This window comes from Triticum dicoccoides, chromosome 4B, assembly GCF_002162155.2.
Source record: "Triticum dicoccoides isolate Atlit2015 ecotype Zavitan chromosome 4B, WEW_v2.0, whole genome shotgun sequence".
In the NCBI taxonomy this organism is placed as follows: domain Eukaryota; kingdom Viridiplantae; phylum Streptophyta; class Magnoliopsida; order Poales; family Poaceae; genus Triticum; species Triticum dicoccoides.
In genome coordinates, this window is record NC_041387.1 from 551836866 (window position 1) to 551858384 (window position 21519).

Here is a 21519-nt window from a genome sequence, read left to right on the forward strand (position 1 = left end):
AGCACGGGCCGAGGAACCCTTCCAAGCCTCAAGACGACCAACTGCGACCTCCAGCCAGTCGGCAGTCCGACTGGCGGTGCGCAGAACCGGCATGTCTGGCCGCAGGGCGGCAATGGCATGGGCACCAGCACGTTGAAGCCGGCGCAGCATCCGATGGGCCGGCCGCAGACGAGCCTCGATGCTCAGAAGCTACTCGTCGAGGGTCCGGGGGTGTTGGCGGCAATCCCCGCACCATCTGCCCTCCGCGCCTCGCGATCAGCCTCGATGGCTTGAGTGGCCGCCTGCGAGTGGACAGGGAAGAAGTCTGCCAAGACAAAAAAGAAGCAAGTCAAAATCAGGAGTCAGCCCGACCCACAGTCGGCGGCTCAAAGGAAACCAAGAAACTCACCGTCGACGATGTCCTCGATCTCATGAAAGCCGGAGGTCAGTTGTGCCTCCTTGTCGGTCCAGGAGGAGCGCTCGCTTTCAAACTCGGCCAGGAGAGCAGTCTCTCTCTTCTCTGCTTCATCCTGCGTCTTCTTGAGTAGCTCCTTCTACTCCGCTAGCTGTGCAGCCAGCAGGTCGCGCTCCACGGCGAGTTTGCTGCACTCCACCCCCTTGGCACGCAAGGCGGTGTTGACCTCGCCCAGCTGCTGCTGAAGAGTGGCATTGGCCTCTGAAGAATAAAAAGGAAAAGACGTTAAGTCATCAACAAAGAAGGTTGCTGGGAAGATCCGGCCCGACTGCTCAGCAGTCGGCTCGAATCTCGGGGACTACAGCCCGCGGGTGCGCCAGCGCGCCCCCGCGAAGAACGAGGACTCACTCCGACTCTCCGACAAGTCGGCAGTCCGCTTGCCCAGCTCGTCGACATTGCGGTTGAAGGTAGTGATGCGGAGGTTGTGATACTCCTGTGATAAGAATTTCCAAACGAAGATAAGTATTTGAACTTGCCAGAAGGAATTCTGAGCCGCCTGCTCAGCAGCCGTCCCGAAACTCAGGGACTACACCTAGTGGGTGCGCTGGCGTGCCCCCACAGAGAAGAACAAGGAAAAACAAAGTAAGAAATGAAAGCATACCCGGACGGCTACTCGCGACACCAGATGCGCCTTGGTGCAGGCCTGGATGGCGTCGCCCTCGGCTCGCAGTTTCTCCTGAACATCCAAAAGCGCCTGGTTCAGCGGGCCCGTGCCGCCTCCTTGCACCCACCCAACGGGCGCGGCACTCGTCGCCTCAGCGTCTGGGATGGCCGAGCTGGCGGCGCCGGTCTCTAGGGGCGTGGCACCGAAGTCGCCCTCTCAAGGCGGCGGCGCGCTGGCGAGGCGACTTGGAGGAGCAGCCTCGCCACGGACTCGTCCTCAGTCGGCGGCACCGGCGGGCCTGCCGGCTGTTTACCCTGCACGCACCCGGACGGCGGCGGAGGTGGCGGTGGCGGCATGGTCGTGTCCGACATGGAGGCCTCGCCGCTTTCCCTCTCCATGATGGGGTTCTCGCCGCCGGCTTCCCCAGTCTGCCACGTGAACTCTGGGGGCGGCGGCACGGAGTTCAGCGGAATGACAAGCAGCGCCTATTGGCAGTGCGCGGCCTCCTCTGCTTGCCGCCTTGCCACAACGGCGGCTTCGGCCTCATCCAGCTTCTTCTGGGCAGAGGACGCCGCCTTCTCGGCCTCCGCCTTCTCCAGACGGGCGGCCTCGTCGTCATCGCGCTTCTCCCGCACGTTCCGCTCCGTCGCCTCCCGGAGGTCGGCGGCGGGGTCAATCCGCCGAGTAGTGGCGGACGTCTCTGCCGACCCCATGACGGAGGCGGCGGCGACCCTCTCAAAAGTAAGGGGAGCCCTGAAGCGAGAAAGGCATGTAAATGATTCGTGCAAAATTCACTAAGTAAAAGACAAGACACAGGCGAAGGCACTTACGCAGAAACCAGTGGAGGCTTCTTCACTTCCTTACGGAAGCGGTTGGCCTTCGCGATCGCCTCTTCCCACTTGGTCGCGGCGGCCGCCCCCTTGAACTTCTTCGACCGGCCGCCAAGCAAGCTCGGCCCGGCCCGGCGCCCCTTTGCGCCGCCTTGACCATCCAAGCCGGCGGAGGAACTTGCACCCGGCTGGCCAACCCTTGGTTGGCGGCGCGGGACGACTTCCCCCTCGGCGTCGTCATCAGGCCAGTCGGTAAAGGTGGACGATGGCCTGAAGCCTCCTCCTCCTCCTCCTCCGTCTCCTTTGGCGTCGGCCTCCATCGCCGCCGCCCCCAAGTCAGGGTCGTCGACGTCGCTCTCCGCCCGGTCGGAGACGAACTGACCGGCCGGCCCCGTGGTGCCGGCTGAGGGCTGGATGAGGGGGTTCTGACTCAAGAAAAAACCAAAAAGATCAGAAGTCGGATTCGGCTGCAAAAGAAGACAGAAGAAAAAGAAAGACGACTTACAGCAGGCGGGGGCTTGGCGTGCGAGTAAGGCTCCTTGCCGAACCGCCAATCCACCGTGAGACTGCAGTTCGCGATATACTTCATCGTGTCCACCACCTCTGCGTGGGGCATGTCCTTGGAGCCTCGGGTCCCGGTGGCCGCTCATCTGACAGATTAGATGAAGTCGGCCTTGGAGCGGGAGGACTCGGCGCGCCACGAAGGCGGCCAGCAGGTCGGCCCCAGTCAGACCCTCCGACTGCGTCAGCACTCGGAGTCGCGCAACGGCGGCGGCTCCAGCAGGAGTCAGCGTCTTGACTCGGTGGGACCAGCTGGGGAGCCTCCCAGTAGGAGCGCCGGCTTCGTAAGGCGGCAGATTGACCCAGTCGCCGTCTGGGGCGACGTTCTTCACGTAAAAATATGACCGCTGCTACATCTTCACCGACTTGATCAGCGGAATGGTGGGGAATGGGTTGTTGGCCGTCGATCTCTGCATCATGGTGAAGGCACCACACTGGGCCGGCACGCCAGCGACATGCGTGCAGAGCTTGGACTGGAAGAATCCCCCCGACAGCTCGATGGTGGGGAGAACGCCGAGGAAGCCTTCGCACAGGGTGGCGAAGGCAGCCAGCAGCACCATCGTGTTCGAGGTGAGGTGGTGTGGCTGGAGCCCGTGGAACTCCAAGAAGGAGCGGAAGAAGCCGCTCGCCGGCAGCCCCAGGCCGCGCATGAGGTGCGAGTGGAATATGACCCGCTCTCCCTCCTCCGGCGCCGGCGATATTTCCCTCTCTGGCGCGGCACGGGCTCGCACTAGGTCCGTGCCGGGGAGGCGACGCGTCCTGCGGAGGAACTAGATATGGTCGTCGTCCGCCTCGGAGTCGTCCCACACGCCAGAGCGCACGGCGGGAGGCGCAGCGGTGGAGGAAGAGCTCATCGCTGCGAGCGTGGCGTGGTTCGGTGCGGCGGCAGCAAGAGGAAGAAGAAGCAAGAAGAAAGCAAGGGGAGTAGGGGAAATGGGCGCGCGTGCTTCGCCGCCCCTTCCTCCCGCCTACTTATAGGCTCATGGGCTGAGAAGCCGATGGGGCGGGCGTGGGATTAACTGTGCCCAGGCCCCCACGCCCCCCACGATTTACCACACGAAGTAACTACATGCAGTTACGACGTGGGAAACCCAACCGCCCGCATGGCCGCAACAAATCTGTTCGCGTGCCGAGGCACGATAGTGGCGGGCCCTGCCTGAGGTCCTGTCCCGTCGCGCGCGTGGGTGGGCAGACTGACCCCACCACGTGGCGCCACGCGATGGACCCGCAACGGGCGGCTGCCCGGAAGCTTATCAGGCACGCTGCCTGGACCCCGCTGCGACATTCAAACTCTCTAAGAGGCAAGACGGCTTTCTGCGAGTCCGACTCCAGCTAGTCGGCCTGGAGGAAGACGGCGAGCAAGGTCCAGATTCCACCAGAAGGAAGAAACTATTGAGACTCCTCGATATATCACCCTCGGCGCCTCACCAGCTTCGGGGACTACTGTCGGAGTAATGGGCCACGGGTAGGCTAACCCGAGCCCCAGAACCTTTCAAAACATCGAGGCAGACTGCGCCCCTCAAGACCCCATGATAAGAGCCGCCTCCTGGGAGTCAGCGGCAACTGCCCCTCACGGCCGAGTCCCAGGGACGACTTCGAGTTAAGCCGACTCTTAGCTGACGACTTCGAGATAAGCCAACTCTTAGCCGGCGACTTTGAGATAAGCCGACTATGAGAGTCGGCCCGCGGCTCCAACCACCCCCTGCCTTCGCTACGATGGACGGGGCGGGGTACGGTCACTGTGTGGCCGTCCCTGCCCCGCTTACGAAGGGCTGGCATGGCTACAGTGTGCTGTATCGCTGGAGATCTCCATCATGGCGCGGCACTATTGCCATCCCGCCCTAACCTCAGCCCCCGTGGGCGGCACACTGTGCCCACGACGGCTTACCTGTACGGCCCAGAGACGGCGGTACCCGCACGTCAGCGGGGGTACAGAAGACAGCGAGAGTGCCACAAAGACGAACTCGTGGGAGTCGGCCCCTGGAGTCGGCCGGCCCCTCCCACGGCCCCCGCACGCCATTAACCAGACAAGACGGGGAATGACGACAGCGATCGTCCGCCCGGTGGCGGCACTGTTGCCACGACCCCATGACCAAGTCTGCGTCATTGGAAGCACGGCTACAGTACCAGGCCTGTCGGCGGGCCCCAGCAGTCGGCGGAGAAGACGGGGGCCTGTGAGACAGACGGCTGGGACCCGCGCCCAGCCGGATTACCATTGTATCCCTGGGGGGCAGGCCTATATAAGCCCCCCGGGGCACCCATGAAAGGGCTATAGCATCTTTAGTATTAGACCCGATCATATAAGAAGGAGGGAGCTAGCCTTGCCCTCTCCGACCTCCAGGAAACAGCTCTAGGAGCAACCTTGTGTTCACTTTGCCATAGTGATCGTGCGGAGCCCCCGCAGAGCAGCAGTAGGGGCGTTACCTCCTCGGAGAGCCCAGAAGCTGGGTAAGATCCGCCGGCGTGCATGTCTTCGCCTCATCCCGTTTCCAGGCACCGGCGATGTTCTACTCACTCCCACCATGATAAGCCATCCTTTGGCATATGTCGCACCCAACCCCCGACACTTATCCTAACCCCTCCTATGTGAAATGAAGTGGACTGGCTTCTATGCCACCGTTCTCATATGGTGCTCGCAGAGTGATGAACTCTTTGCCACCCCTTCTGATGTTGGTGATGAAGAAAAAGAACTAATCTCTTTTGCAGCGTCAGGTCTCGAGACATGCTCAAAACGTCTGAAGAATTTGATGGAGACCTGAATAGTGCCTGAAAGGACACAGGCTAATCATGAAGAAATGAACTTTCATTTCTCACGTCCTCATACTATTTTATCTGTTTTACAACCTGATGAAATTGATCTGATGATATTGATGTCATATTCTTCACTAATGAAGTATATGAGTTCATAAGTTGCACTAATTCATCTGCAGGATGATCAAACCAAAGCCAATGAGTGGGTCCTCGATAGTGGATGTACGAATCACATGACTGGTAACAAGAATCTATTGATGGATGCTCCCTTATCACCGTCACATCTGAAGCATATCATCTTTGCTGACAAAGGAAAAAGTCAGGTATTGGGTCTAGGTAAGGTTGCGATCTCAAAGGATAGACACATGGACAAACTCATGCTTGTCGAATCCATAGGATACAACCTCATGTTTGTCTCAACGCTTTGTGATCTCGATATGGTTGTTCTCTTTGGCAAATATCGTTGTGTTGTGATCTTGGAAGCTGACAATTCCAAAGTCTTCGAAGGCTTTAGGAGAGGAGACTTGTACATTGTTGATTTCTCTACAGGACCACAACCGTCTATATGCCTAGTTGCAAAAGCTTCAGAAGGCTGGCTATGGCATCGACGACTTGGTCATGCTGGCATGACGAATCTGCACACGCTTGCGAAGAAGAAGCATGTCATTGGAATTGAGAATGTCAAATTCCTCAAGGATCATTTATGCGGAGCCTGTGAAGCTGGAAAGATGACCAAGGCCAAACATCCAACAAAGACTATCATGACTACCACTGTCGGTGTCAAAACCGGCGGATCTCGGGTAGGGGGTCCCGAACTGTGCGTCTAAGGCTAATGGTAACAGGAGACTGGGGACATGATGTTTACCCAGGTTCGGGCCCTCTCGATGGAGGTAATACCCTACTTCCTTCTTGATTGATCTTGATGATATGATTATTACAAGAGTTGATCTACCACGAGATCAGAGAGGCTAAACCCTAGAAGCTAGCCTATGGTATGATTGTTGTCATTGTCCTATGGACTAAACCCTCCAGTTTATATAGACACCAGAGGGGGCTAGGGTTACACAAAGTCGGTTTACAAAGGAGGAGATCTACATCCGAATCGCCAAGCTTGCCTTCCACGCCAAGGAGAGTCCCATCCAGACAGGGGACGAAGTCTTCTATCTTGTATCTTCATAGTACAACAGTCCAACCAAAGTACATAGTCCGGCTGTCAGGATACTCCCTTATCCAGGACTCCCTAAGTAGCCCCTGAACCAGGCTTCAATGAAGATGAGTCCGGAGCGTAGATTGTCTTCGGCATTGCGAGGCGGGTTCCATCTCCGAATACTCCAAGATAAATTCCGAACACAAGGACCGTGTCCGGCTCTGCAAGATAACATTCCATATACCACCATAGAGAGAATAATAATAATCCACGAATCTAATCTGCTGACAATTCTTCGAAAAGTGACATCACGCCACGGTCTGGTTTTTATTTGAATCGTTTTCTACAACCTGCTTCCGCACACATCTCGAGGCAGTTTCTTTGGCACGTCTTGTCAAAGCAGAGATCGTGTCCCTTTATCGCGGGATCTCCATCAATACGGGTATGGGTAACCCAACCAGCGCCATTAATCGAGGCGCTCGGAAAAATAAGAGATTTCGAGAGGCAAGCGGGGAGGTGCACATTCTACATTGCCTTTATAAAGGGACAGAGATCTCCCGTTTTCACCCATGCCTTCTTCCTCCTTTGCTCATCCGTTCTCGCACCCTTGAGCTCCAGCACCCAAGTTCTCACCTTCTCCATAGGATCACATCATGTCCGGAGCGGGAGGCAAGTGAATGGCCTCCTCTGTCACAGAGGAGAACATCACCAAGCTTTGGGAGGCCAGATACCTGACCGAGAGTATCGCGCACAGGCTTCCGACAAAGGGACAGATTACCCCCACCCCGAAGTCTCGGGAGAGAGTAGTATTTCTCCCTCATTTCGTTCGCAGACTAGGATTTCCACTCCACTCGTTTGTCCGCGGGCTTATGTACTACTACGGGCTAGATTTTCACGATCTGGCCCCGAATTTCGTCCTCAACATCTCGGCGTTCATCATTGTGTGCGAGGCCTTCCTCCGCATCAAGACTCACTTCGTCCTGTGGTTGAAAATCTTCTGTGTCAAGCCGAAGATCGTGAGCGGCCAACAGGCGGAGTGCGGAGGCGCCATGGTGGGCAAAATGCCCAATGTTACATTGATCGATGGCTCGTTTGTGGAGACCATAAAGGGGTGGCAATCAGGGTGGTTCTATATCACTGAGCCGCGCGATGCCAACTGGGTGGCGGCCCCCAAATTCAGATCCGGAATCCCCATGCGGCTCACTTCCTGGGAGAAGAAGGGCCTGGCCTGGGGCGAACCAACGGAGCTGACCGGACTCGAGACCTGCATCAGAAGTATGAGGGACAAGAAGATCAAGCTTGTCAACATGGTCCGGGTCATGCTCATTCGCCGGATTCTCCCATGTCAAAGACGGGCATTTGATATGTGGGAGTTCGACCCAGCCGAACACCAGATGCTGCTAGAGCTCTTCGACACAACGCACAAAGAAATCTGGAAGGTGTTGTTCAAGACCGGTGAAGTTCCTCCTCCCCTCTCCGAGGATCGGGGGCTCAGCACAAGCCACCTTGCCAGTCCGGTAAGTCCTCTAGTTATTACAAGATGTTTTCCTTCCTGGTACATTCGTGGGAGGATACTTAGGTCACTATGCTGACCGAACATGATTGGGTGGAGATGGCGGAGTGGATTAACTGTCCGGCTCCATTGCCTGAGGACCCAGTAAGCGCACTCCTAGCGGAGATGCTGGTTCCGGCGCCTTACAAGGTGCCGGAGAAAAAGGCTGAAAGGAGGCCGCAGGGACCCGGAAGGGTCTCCGGCACGAGGCCGCACCAGACGCCTTGCCAGAAGATGACGAGGCGCACTCCTCCCATGAAGGGGAGGAGAAGAAGAGGAAGGCCTCCTCAACTGAGGGGGCCCAAGGGTCCAAGAAGGTGGCCGCAGGGACCAGAAAAGGTCTCCGTCGCAAGGCCGTGATAGAGTCGTCATCCGAAGACGACAAGGAAGACTCTCCCCCCGAAGACGGGGGAGAACGTGAAGAAATGCCTCCTCCCGTCCTAGGGAGGAGAAGAAAAGGAAGGCCGCCCCGTCGGGGAAGGCCAGGACACCGAAGAAGGGAAAGGTGTCCCTTCCCGATCACTCCACTACCGTCGCTTTCAGGGATGAGGAGTGGCTGCCCAGGGGCAAGCCCCGGGCGAGGTCGTAAGTATCCGCATACCATAATATTTTCCGTGCGACTTTGACCTCATGGTTTGTAATGATGCCGAACACGTTTATGCAGTCCGGCCGGGTCTGATCTCGAGGAGTCCTCTTCGGAGGAGTCTCTGAACGAGTCGGAGATGAATTCACTCCCGACGGCAACCTCCCCACGACCTGTGGATGACACCGAGGTGTTGTCCCGGAGGATGCCCAAGCAGGAGGCAATGGTTCCAGAGACGCCCCAATGCAAAATCTCGGGCGCCGGACATATGAGGGGTGAGAACCCCATGGATTATGTTGACGGGAGCCACAACAAGTCTCGCTCCCAGCCGGTTACTGCGCCGGAGCCTACAAAGGTTCTAGATTTCGGTAAGCAGTCCCTTGCGAAGGAGGGCGAGCCGGCTGCACCGATGACCTCCGCCCAGCCAGAGGCATCAGATAATTTGTTGGAAGTGCTTCGAGGTGCTTCCATCGAGGATGAACACCATACACTTATGGGTACGGTGATTGAGAAGGTTCAGTCCGCCAAGAGATGGATTGACCGAAGCCTGCACCAGCCTGCTAATAGGCTTTGAGGTAAAGAAAGTGTGAGGAAATATCATCCAATAGACAGTAGCCCCTGATACTCTGGTTGGTGTTCAGAAAGAAAATCCAAACGGAGGGTCAACTGAAAAACCGTAGGAAGCTAATAGTTTTTGTTTGTATGAATCAAACAGGCACTGCTGCTGACCGCTGCTGCGTGCACGGTTGAGGTTGCCGGACTCAAGCGCGAACTGGGGCAGGCCGAAGAAGAGCTCGGCCTCGTGAAGAAGCAGCTCGAGGCGAACAAAGGTAAGAGAAACCCCGTCCATATGTCGTGTAGAGCATAAAAAGTTGGTGATGCTAAGAAAAAGCATCATGGCTTTTGATAGGGACCGCGACCGAAGTGGCGGCCCTGAAGGAAGTGTTGTCTGCGGCCGAAGCCAAGGCAGATACGGAGTGAACCAAGCGAGACAAGCAAGATGCTCGGGTGGGAGAGGTACAGCAGGAGCTCCAGGAGCTCAACAAGAAGTTCGACTCCCTGGAGCATGACTACAAGACGCAAGCATCTGAGCTTGCGAAGGCCCTCTAGAGCGCGGCAGATGCCAAGGCCGAAGCCCAAAAGGCCCTCCAGGAAATCTAGGCGGCTAAAAATATAGCGGAGGGTAAGGAATTCTTTATGCAAAGCAAGCATGTTGAGGAGTCATTTCTTTTACTTACACGAATCCAGAGCTCCACCGGGGCATTCGCAGATCTGCCACGCAGCATTTCAGATGTCGTGGAGTTCTATCGCACTGAAGAGGGGAGCTCTACGGAGAAGTTGTTCTGGTCCCAATATACTGGGGCCGAACACCCGATGCCTCTGAGTGACCAACTGAAGCAGCTGGTCGAACTCCACAATGCGGCCGAACAGGCCATGAGGGACCTCATAATCCGGATGTGGCCTGGCGAGCCCCAGCCTAGTAGCTACTTTGGTCTGGTGAAGCGGATGGTGCATGCATGTCCACGTCTAGAAGTTATCGAGCAGTCCGTATGTTTTGAGGGTGCTCGACGGGACTTTGCCCGTGCGAAGATGCATTCGGGCAAGCTGGATGCTGAGACGCTCGTGAAGGATGGACCCCCGAAGGGCAAGGAGCACCGCTATCCCGAAATGTATTATGATGGCATTATGAAATGCGCTCGGCTTGTGGCGAATGAATGTCCTAAGAACATTATTTTCGAGTAAATGTACTTATTTCGTCTGTGTAATATGAGGACGAGTTTGGTTGCGCTATATAAAGCTTTGTTTGATTTAAAATATTACCTTCTCTGCGGCCGTTTATCAAAATCTGAAAGTAGGCCAGTCATCGGCTTCCGCACCCTTGTAACTAGTACTGGGGTGTTCGTGGAAACCCAAACACTCTTTATCCAAAACTTTGGTCCTTTAAGGAGGTGTTTAGCTCAGCGAACCAGGCAATCGAACTATTCGGCTTTACAACTCTCACTTGGCCATAGAAGTCTATAATTTTAAATTTCGGTGAAGCCCCTAGTATTCGGAAAGCCGAACTGGGGCGTTATACACGCCTAAATCGTGCAAGGCCGATTCCTCGCCTTAAGCTTAAAAAATCTTTAGGGGTTTTAGTACCTCGCGAACAGCGACCAACTCACGCCGCATCATGATGGTCAGTTTTCAGCTTTCTCTACTGAGGTGCTCATCCGGAAGAACCGGGACACAATCGCAGTAGTTCTCCCTGCGCTACCTTAGCCGATATAACGGAACATAAGGCACCAAAACAAGGGAGCCGGGCTGTAACGCCCCGAGACCGATGTGCCAGGTGTCCTCCAGTTATTCGCTGTAGTTGCCATGTCATTTGCTTGTGTGTTTCATTTCATCATGTCATCATGTGCATTGCATCATCATGTTTTAAAACTTGCATCCGTCCCGGCCTCCCCGTTCCTTCCGTTGCCCGCTCTGAGCCCAGACACACTTGCACGCGCCCGCAGCATGTCCGAAATAGTATTTCATAAGTGGCCGGAAAATGTTCTCGGAATGGGTTGAAAGTTGGCATGCGGTGTTGTTTTGTTGTCAGTAGACCACCTGCCAAGTTTCATCGCATTCGGAGTCCGTTTGATGCCCTAACGGATAACTATAGCGGCAGTATAGCCGGTCTAACGTCGGACGTTTTTGGTCTCCGGAAATAGTCGCCGGGCCTCCCTCTCTTCTCTTCCCTCAGCTCGAGACCGTCTACACAGTCCGCTACCTACCGCCAGGTCCAGCCTAACCCCTCTCGTCAGCCCGCGACCCCCCTCGCGCGCGTCCGAAAGTTGTCCCGGACCCGACCCGGACTGTCGCTACCGTCGTGTCCGGATCATCCCCAAACGTCTACAAAACATCTCCGTTTTCCTATTTGGACTCCCTATCTATTTATTCCTAGACCATCCGATTAAGATCGGAGGGACCAAATACCCCTATCCAAAATTCACTTGTGCTATATAAAGACCAACCCTAAATTTTAGGGATCTTGTCCCATCCACCCTCTCCCGAGCGCCGCCACTCTTCTTGTCCCTTCCTCCTCGGGATCCTCCCCGATCCAAAAATCCAGCCATCCACCTGCGCCTCCCTCCTTCGTCGTTTTCCCTAGCCGGCCAACCCCCACCGAGATCCAGATCCTCCAGCCGCCACCTCCTCGGTTCCCGAGGCCCAGCATCCTCTCGCTCTCGTGCGCGAGCACGCGCCCGAGGAGCTCGAGCAGGGGAGCCCCGATCCCGCAGCAGCAGCGCTGCCGGGCTCCTTCTCACCTCATCTTCTCCCGTGCGCCTCCATCTCGCGCAGCCCCGCCGGCGACGAGCAGCAGCACCTGCAGGAGCTCCGCCTCCTCTCGCGAGCGCCCAGGCCCGTGCTCCTCATCCCTCTTCCTTCCCCTCCCTTTTTCTTATCCTTCTCTGATCTCCCTCTCTCACCGGATGCTCCCTCCCTGTTCTTCTTCACAGGGAACTGACGCAACCGCTGCCTCGTTTGACCCCGCCGGATCGGGTCGCGTTCGCCCCATTCACGCCATGGCCGCCCGAAGCCTCCCCGTCCGCGCCGCTGGAGCTCCATCCCCGCTCCGCCCGGAGTCCTGCGCGTCTCGACGCCCCTCGCTCGGATCTCGCCGTCTCCGGCCGCCAGATCTTCCAGCGCCGGTGCCCTGCTGCTGGTTCCTGCAACGCCGCCGCGGCTCTGCTTCCTGACGAGACGAGCAGAGGACGAGGTGCCCGCTCGCCCGCCTGCTCGTGTTGACTGAGCCGCCAGCGAGGCCGGTTGACCGCGCCCTGCCCGTTCGATCCAGCCCGGCCTCCTCCAGCCTCTCCTCCACCAGGCCTTGGCCCGATGTGAGCAGCCCCAACTGGCCCAGTTCACCTCAGATTCAGCCCGCATACGTGTTTTTTTCCCTGTTGCGATTTTGCCAATTAACCAGGGATTTACAGATTTGCAGAAACCCCCTTGCACTTCATGCATTTAATAACTCACAAACCGTGCATCGGATTAAAATGATTTATATATGAAACTTGCTTAGATTTTCATCTAGTTTCATAATTTGCCATTTTCATCCATGTTCAAAATGTTAAAAATGTTGTTTGCATTAATTTGCTCCTATGCCATGTAAAAATGATTTAATTCATAACTAAATAACCGTAGCTCCGATTTAAATAAACTTTATATGTAAATGGGGTAGAATTTTGCCTAGTTTATCATGGTGACCTTTATTTGCATTTTAAACAACTCTAAAATTGTGTTTAGGGCAGAACAGTACCAAACCTAATTTATGCTTATGAGGAGTTTCCGGAATTGTTGTTCGTTGCTTCCGGCCTCATTTAAACTTGACTAGATAGGTACTTTTACTTTGCTTCACCCTCTTGCCATGTTAACCAACATTTAATATTGTTGAGTACATAACCGAGAGAGAACTAAATAATTGTCGTGGTGTTTCGTCAATATGCAACTCGTTGCATATTGAGCTCCACTTAATTTGTAGGGTTGCTTGTGCTCTTTGCCATGCCATGCCTCATTAAACCGGACATGCATCATACTTGATTGCGCATCATGCCATGTTTATGTGATGTTTGTTTACTATGTTGTGTGCTTCTTTTCCGGTGTTGCTTCTTCGGGTTGGTTCCGATAACGTCGTGTTGTGAGGATTCGTTCGTCTACGTCCGTTTGTCTTCTTCATGGACTCGTTCTTCTTCCTTGCGGGATTTCAGGCAAGATGATCATACCCTCGAAATCACTACTATCTTTGCTATGCTAGTTTGCTCGCTCTTTTGCCATGCCAATGCTACGATGCCTACCATTTGCTTGTCAGCCTCCCAAATTGCCATGACAAACCTCTAACCCACCATGTCCTAGCAAACTGTGGATTGGCTATGTTACCGCTTTGCTCAGCCCCTCTTATAGCATTGTTAGTTGCAGGTGAAGATTGAAGTTTGTTCCTTGTTGGAACATGGAGATGTTGTTCCTTGTTGGAACATATTTACTTGTTGGGATATCACAATATATCTTATTTAATTAATGCATCTATATACTTGGTAAAGGGTGGAAGGCTCGGCCTTATGCCTGGTGTTTTGTTCCACTCTTGCCGCCCTAGTTTCCGTCATATCGGTGTTATGTTCCCGGATTTTGCGTCCCTTACGCGGTTGGGCTATAATGGGAACCCCTTGACAGTTCGCCTTAAGTAAAGCTCTTCCAGCAATGCCCAACATTGGTTTTACCATTCGCCACCTAGCCTTTTCTTTCCCTTGGGTCGGCCAGCCCGAGGGTCATCTTTATTTTAACCCCCCCGGGCCAGTGCTCCTCTGAGTGTTGGTCCGAACTGAGCTGCCTGCGGGGCCACCTCGGGGAAACTTGAGGGTTGGTTTTACTCGTAGCTAGTCTCATCTGAGTGTGCCCTGAGAAAGAGATGTGTGCAGCTCCTATCGGGATTTGTCGGCACATTCGGGCGGTGTTGCTGGTTTAGTTTTACCCTGTCGAAATGTCTTGTTGTACCGGGATACCGAGTCTGATCGGAATGTCTCGGGTGGAGGTCTATTCCTTCGTTGACCGTGAGAGCTTGTGATGGGCTAAGTTGGGACACCCCTGCAGGGTATTATCTTTCGAAAGCCGTGCCCGCGGTTATGGGCAGATGGGAATTTGTTAACGTCCGGTTGTAGAAAACCCGAAGTTAACCTTAATTAAGATACATCAACCGTGTGTGTAACCGTGATGGTCTCTTTCCGGTGGAGTCCGGGAAGTGAACACGGTGTTGGAGTTATGCTTGACGTAGGTTGCTATAGGATCACTTCTTGATCATACTCTTATCGACCGTGCTTTGCCTTCTCTTCTCGCTCTCATTTGCGTATGTTAGCCACCATGTATGCTAGTCGCTTGCTGCAGCTCCACCTCATTACTCCATCCTTCCTATAAGCTTAAATAGTCTTGATCTCGCGGGTGCGAGATTGCTAAGTCCCTGTGGCTCACAGATACTTCCAAAACCAGTTTGCAGGTGCCTATGTTACCGAGCAGGTGACGCAACCAAGCTCAAGGAGGAGCTCGATGAAGATCTTGCCCTTTGTGTTGTTTCGTTCTAGTTGATCAGTAGTGGAGCCCAGTTGGGGTCGATCGGGGACCTTTGTCGCATTTGGGGTTCTTCTTTTATTTTGGTTCCGTAGTCGGGCCCTGATTGTATTTGGTTGATGTAATGCTTTATTCATGTAATTGTGTGAAGTGACGATTGTAAGCCAACTATGTATCCCTTTCCTTATTATATTACATGGGTTGTGTGAAGATTACCTCACTTGCGACATATGCCTTCAATGCGATTATGCCTCTAAGTCATGCCTCGACACGTGGGAGATATAGTCGCATCGAGGGCGTTACAAGTTGGTAATCAGAGCCTTCCCCGACCTTAGGAGCCCCACTGCTTGATCGTTTTTAGCGGTCGAGTTGTGTCTAGAAAAATGTTTTGAGTCATTTAGGATTATATATATCGGAGAGTTAGGAATTCTTTTTACTCCTCAGTCCCTTCGTCACTCTTGCGAGGCATCCTGACGTAGAGTTTTGACTCTTCTCTTCTCAAATTTCACTAAAAAAAAATTTAGGATCACGCGGGTATCTTGGAATCGTTCCGATGGTTTTATGATGAGAACATTGTCTTGGTGCCTCCTGTCAGGGGTTTAGTGGAAGTGTCCCGGGGAGTTGAGCTCTGAGGTGTTGTCATCATAATTTTATCGTTGCAATTCTGGAATACCTGAGTTTAGTACGCCGACATCGAAAATCTCTTTTATGCAGTTCGTTGGTGAGATAACCTCGACGCCACCCAGTACTGGGGCGGGAGTTCGGGAGTATTGCCATGACTCGTATAACGGATGCTTTTCGAAGGTTGAGGTAGATGATTTCCGAAGGTTTCTTGGTTATGTGTTGAAGGATGGATACAGCTGGATGTAGGATTTGCTAGTTTGGGTGAGATATTATGCTTCCCCTGTATCCCCAACACCTGATTGCATAACCGGAAAATTTCGGGAGTTTCATAGGTGGGAATTCAAGTAGCTCTTAGGATATCTTTCCGACGGATGTATGATATGAAATTGGGGTTCGACGTCTAGTGGTCCGCCTATTCACGGTTGGTTTTACAGTGGTCTTGTTGTGTCTTAAAGAGTCCTTGGCTATGCCGACTCGGGGACACTTCGTATGTCATGTGCACTGCCTTGTACATGATGGTGCTGTACGATCGAGCCCGTGTAGGCCCCACCACGAAAACTTCGGATGAAATCTCTATCATATGTCTGTTCTGGCTTATTTTGCAAGCCAGTCCTTTGTTTTTGTTTTGAGTTGTGGTATTCGAGTTGCTTCAATGTCAAGTGTTGATTCCATACCTTTCCGAAATGGTGTTCTCATACTCCGATGTGAATACCAATCCTTCTCGACAATCGAGATTGTCATGTCAATCCTTTTCAACCAGCGTCTTTCTCTTCAAGTGGATCCGATCATTTCAACATTCGCAAGATCACCTCTCAGTTTTCTCAACGGTGTTTGTTTCATCCGTCCCAAGTTGTTTTTGTTTTCCCGCCCTCCCACCCCTTTTTCTTCAAGGACTCATTTATTTTAATCAAGTATCCATTTTATTGGTGGAAATCTCTCTATTCTTTTCCGTCAATATTCTTATCCGGTGATTCTCATGAAGATCATAACGGAGCTTCAAGTTATCATTCTTTGTCTTTTCTCTTCTCCGGTGGATTCAAGTCAATATTTGTCGATTATATCCCCTTTTTCTCGTTTCAAATACCTTCTCTTGACGGTGCTCCTCATATTTATTCATTTCTCGCTATTCTATTGTTCCGGAGTGCTCAAGATATCTCGAAGATTCGTGTTTCCACTCTACTTTCGTTCAAGTTCTTTCGAGGATGTTCCCTCATTCAAGCCATTTAACTCAACCGGTGCAGCCTCTCTTTTAAATCGTTCAACGGTGTTTTCTTTTGAGTGGGCCCTAACCCACAGGTCTTTTTCCAGGATCTTACCTGACTCTTCTATTTTCCCAGAGCTATCCTAAATTCTTCTCCAAGTTTGACGTAAGAATGAGTTATCATCAGTCAAATGTTTTCTCCAAGATCTTTCAAATTCTCTTCACCGTTGGCTCAACCTCTTCGTTTGGATTCTTCCGGAGTGTCTAAATAATTCTTGGTGGTGTTTCTCATCGTCATTGTCAGATATTGAAGACCGATGAAGACTTTTCCTCCATATCTATCCGCTCTCTAAGAGATTCGTGATTCTAGCTTGTTGCCATCCTCTCATAATTATTTTCGATTGTGAGATATTCTTTTTATCCATCCGGTGCAAATTCAGGAGTCTTTTCAGTTTGATTCTCTGAAGGCCATTATTTCGGGATTATTCATTCTCAGCTTTCAGTTATCACTCTCCAATTTTACCGGTGCATCAAGTGATCTCTAATCAGCTTGTGATCTCTGCGCTCTCATGTATCTAAATCCTCTCAAGCACCTTCGTTCATTTGCTAATTCTTACCGGTGATGCACCCCTACTTCGATCATTTTCAATTCTTACGGTGGTCCTTTCAAGATCTCTCTTCCTTGTTCATCATATCAATTCATTTGTTGTTCCAATCCTACCGGTGGTTCGTTGAAGACCTTCTCAAGTTTTGATATATCTCTTTTAATCCTTTCTACGAGAATAAGAAGTATGCCAAATCCGTTGATTGTCATCAATTTAATTGGTGAAGGATAGACATAACATAATTCTTATTCTTGTTTCATCAAGTTTATTCAATTTCTTTTCCGGAGTGGTTCATCGTATCACATTCTCAGTCGAGTTGCTCATCTTTTTTTCCCGGAGTTCCAAGCTCTAATTATCACGGAGATCCATCTAGATCATTGCAAGGATTCACCTTGTGTTTTCAATTTCTCTTTCTTTTCATTCCTTTTGTTTACCGGAGTTCTTCATGGAGGTTCTACATGATAGTTCATCAAGGATTTAATTCCCTTCTCAAAGTTTTCATCGAGATTCTTTCCTAAGGAGCAAAAGTTTTCTTCATATGGTAATCCGGAGTGCAAATCTTTCTACCATATTTTGGAGGTGGTATTATGTCATTCTTGATAATTTGAGTTCATGTTCCATGATTCACATGTTGTTAAGCATGAGTTATTTTTAAATCCATCAACCTCGTTGTTGGAGTTATCTTGTGTCATATTTCACCTAAAGCCATCCCTAAGGACTGCTGCTATCTATTGTGCTCATATATGATCCAAGTTCTTCATATATCCTTCCGGCGATAAGTTTCTCGTCTCCTTGTTCTTATCAATCCAATTCTTTGCCGTGAGTGGCAGGTTGTCACCTCATAATTTGAGATGCAATCTATAAGAACTTATCGAGCTTATTCTTTCCGTTGTTAGTGTTCCAACAACTCCATTCGACCCTTATCCTAAGGATGTCTTTTCAAGCTCACTTGTGGCAGAAATTTGCCATTTTTCTTCTCCGTTCTTTTGCTCCGACGATCTACCTTCTATTCTTTCTCCTGGAGGTCTACTGATGTTGATCTTCTCAACCCATCATCTCGTTTGCCTAAGATCATGTCCTTTTCATGCCTATCCTTTTAACCGGAGTGTTGTGTCCTCTTTTCAAGTATCCTCTCATTTTGTCAAGTTCAATTCCTTCCATTTACAGGCGGAGTGCTGTCCAAATTATGTCACTCTTATTCCTTCCCTATCTTGCTTAACCGGAGTATTGTGCCCCTTTGTTCAAGTTCTTTTCGCCTTATCAAGTCTTGCATCCCTTTCTCAACCAGGGTGTCGTGTTTTCATTTGAGCTATCTCATCTTATCAAATTTTGACTACCTTCTCAACAGGAGTGCTGTCTGAGATCTTTGTTACCCCTTGCTCCATTCATTCAATAGTTCCAGTGGCAGTGTGTTGTGATTTCATCAAGTATCTTCTCATCTTATCAAGACCTTATTCAATTCTTTTCTTTCCAACCGGAGTGCTGCCCGAATTTGGTCTTTCTTGATCCCCTTCTGTAACCGGAGTGTTCTCAATATATATCTTCCCTTCAACCTCAAGGTTCCTTGGTTTCACTCATTGGTCAAAGAAGCAATTTAGTTTTACCGCTTCTCTTTCCCTTTCGTTTTCCCTCCGGTGCCATTCTAGATCTCGGGACGAGATCCTCTCATAGTGGTGGAGTGTTGTAACGCCCCGAGACCGATGTGCCAGGTGTCCTCCAGTTATTCGCTGTAGTTGCCATGTCATTTGCTTGTGTGTTTCATTTCATCATGTCATCATGTGCATTGCATCATCATGTTTTAAAACTTGCATCCGTCCCGGCCTCCCCGTTCCTTCCGTTGCCCGCTCTGAGCCCAGACACACTTGCACGCGCCCGCGGCATGTCCGAAATAGTATTTCATAAGTGGCCGGAAAATGTTCTCGGAATGGGTTGAAAGTTGGCATGCGGTGTTGTTTTCTTGTCAGTAGACCACCTGCCAAGTTTCATCGCATTCGGAGTCCGTTTGATGCCCTAACGGATAACTATAGCGGCAGTATAGCCGGTCTAACGTCGGACGTTTTTGGTCTCCGGAAACAGTCGCCGGGCCTCCCTCTCTTCTCTTCCCTCAGCTCGAGACCGTCTACACAGTCCGCTACCTACCGCCAGGTCCAGCCTAACCCCTCTCGTCAGCCCGCGACCCCCCTCACGCGCGTCCGAAAGTTGTCCCGGACCCGACCCGGACTGTCGCTACCGTCGTGTCCGGATCATCCCCAAACGTCTACAAAACATCTCCGTTTTCCTATTTGGACTCCCTATCTATTTATTCCTAGACCATCCGATTAAGATCGGAGGGACCAAATACCCCTATCCAAAATTCACTTGTGTTATATAAAGACCAACCCTAAATTTTAGGGATCTTGTCCCATCCACCCTCTCCCGAGCGCCGCCACTCTTCTTGTCCCTTCCTCCTCGGGATCCTCCCTGATCCAAAAATCCAGCCATCCACCTGCGCCTCCCTCCTTCCCAATTTTCCCTAGCCGGCCAACCCCCACCGAGATCCAGATCCTCCAGCCGCCACCTCCTCGGTTCCCGAGGCCCAGCCTCCTCTCGCTCTCGTGCGCGAGCACGCGCCCGAGGAGCTCGAGCAGGGGAGCCCCGATCCCGCAGCAGCAGCGCTGCCTGGCTCCTTCTCACCTCATCTTCTCTCGTGCGCCTCCATCTCGCGCAGCCCCGCCGGCAACGAGCAGCAGCACCTGCAGGAGCTCCGCCTCCTCTCGCGAGCGCCCAGGCCCGTGCTCCTCCTCCCTCTTCCTTCCCCTCCCTTTTTCTTATCCTTCTCTGATCTCCCTCTCTCACCGGATGCTCCCTCCCTGTTCTTCTTCACAGGGAACTGACGCAACCGCTGCCTCGCTTGACCCCGCCGGATCGGGTCGCGTTCGCCCCGTTCACGCCATGGCCGCCCGAAGCCTCCCCGTCCGCGCCGCTGGAGCTCCATCCCCGCTCCGCCCGGAGTCCTGCGCGTCTCGACGCCCCTCGCTCGGATCTCGCCGTCTCCGGCCGCCAGATCTTCCAGCGCCGGTGCCCTACTGCTGGTTCCTGCAACGCCGCCGCGGCTCTGCTTCCTGACGAGACGAGCAGAGGACGAGGTGCCCGCTCGCCCGCCTGCTCGTGTTGACTGAGCCGCCAGCGAGGCCGGTTGACCGCGCCCTGCCTGTTCGATCCAGCCCGGCCTCCTCCAGCCTCTCCTCCACCTGGCCTTGGCCCGATGTGAGCAGCCCCAACTGGCCCAGTTCACCTCAGATTCAGCCCGCATACGTGTTTTTTTTCCCTGTTGCGATTTTGCCAATTAACCAGGGATTTACAGATTTGCAGAAACCCCCTTGCACTTCATGCATTTAATAACTCACAAACCGTGCATCGGATTAAAATGATTTATATATGAAACTTGCTTAATTTTCATCTAGTTTCATAATTTGCCATTTTCATCCATGTTCAAAATGTTAAAAATGTTGTTTGCATTAATTTGCTCCTATGCCATGTAAAAATGATTTAATTCATAACTAAATAACCGTAGCTCCGATTTAAATAAACTTTATATGTAAATGGGGTAGAATTTTGCCTAGTTTATCATGGTGACCTTTATTTGCATTTTAAACAACTCTAAAATTGTGTTTAGGGCAGAACAGTACCAAACCTAATTTATGCTTATGAGGAGTTTCCGGAATTGTTGTTCGTTGCTTCCGGCCTCATTTAAACTTGACTAGATAGGTACTTTTACTTTGCTTCACCCTCTTGCCATGTTAACCAACATTTAATATTGTTGAGTACATAACCGAGAGAGAACTAAATAATTGTCGTGGTGTTTCGTCAATATGCAACTCGTTGCATATTGAGCTCCACTTAATTTGTAGGGTTGCTTGTGCTCTTTGCCATGCCATGCCTCATTAAACCGGACATGCATCATACTTGATTGTGCATCATGCCATGTTTATGTGATGTTTGTTTACTATGTTGTGTGCTTCTTTTCCGGTGTTGCTTCTTCGGGTTGGTTCCGATAACGTCGTGTTGTGAGGATTCGTTCGTCTACGTCCGTTTGTCTTCTTCATGGACTCGTTCTTCTTCCTTGCGGGATTTTAGGCAAGATGATCATACCCTCGAAATCACTACTATCTTTGCTATGCTAGTTTGCTCGCTCTTTTGCCATGCCAATGCTACGATGCCTACCATTTGCTTGTCAGCCTCCCAAATTGCCATGACAAACCTCTAACCCACCATGTCCTAGCAAACTGTGGATTGGCTATGTTACCGCTTTGCTCAGCCCCTCTTATAGCATTGTTAGTTGCAGGTGAAGATTGAAGTTTGTTCCTTGTTGGAACATGGAGATGTTGTTCCTTGTTGGAACATGTTTACTTGTTGGGATATCACAATATATCTTATTTAATTAATGCATCTATATACTTGGTAAAGGGTGGAAGGCTCGGCCTTATGCCTGGTGTTTTGTTCCACTCTTGCCGCCCTAGTTTCCGTCATATCGGTGTTAT